Source organism: Acyrthosiphon pisum, unplaced genomic scaffold (assembly GCF_005508785.2).
Source record: "Acyrthosiphon pisum isolate AL4f unplaced genomic scaffold, pea_aphid_22Mar2018_4r6ur Scaffold_21467;HRSCAF=24060, whole genome shotgun sequence".
Lineage (NCBI taxonomy): Eukaryota > Metazoa > Arthropoda > Insecta > Hemiptera > Aphididae > Acyrthosiphon > Acyrthosiphon pisum.
The window spans coordinates 3,326-4,089 of NW_021770937.1; positions in this window are offsets into that span (position 1 = coordinate 3,326).

Here is a 764-nt window from a genome sequence, read left to right on the forward strand (position 1 = left end):
GTGAAAATTTCATGTATTTACAGTCATTCGTTTTAAAGTTAAACCAAAAACCAAAATCAATTTTCTCGAAACAGATTTTGCGTAAAAATTCCCGTTTTCCTTAATTTTTCTTTTGTTTTTCACGGCGCTTTTGAAAACTATTGGGAAAATGTTACTTTTGACCCCCAAAAGTACCAACTAGATTCACTTTCCTATCAGAAATGGTACTGTTGAAGAAAATCCAAGCACTTTTACTATCCTAAAAGGTGATGACAGACACAAAAATAAAAAAATAAAAAAAAAACACACATCATTGTAAAATCAATACATTCATCGTTTCACTCAGAATCTAAAAATCTCATGTAATAATAATAATAAAAAAGTTTTTATATGAATTTTGTTAAAATTTTAAATTTAAATAATTATACAATTTTTTGTAAACAAGTCATGCAATAATTAGCTTACAATATAATTTATCAAATATATAATTATAAGCTAATGCTTGTATTGTGCCTTATACTTTATCGTCAACACTAGTTTACAAATAAGTTATACAATAATAAATAATGTATAGTTTTAATAGATAAAAAAGGTATAGATTAATATACTACTTAAAACCAGATAAAAAGTTATAATTTTACGATACTAATTTATTTAGGCATATAGTTTGTACACACAATAAAATTATGAAAACTTAATATAGTTATAATAAATTGAATACCTTAATCAGTTTCAGTATACACTGTATACAGTGTATTCATTTTACCAAATTTGGAGTTACATTT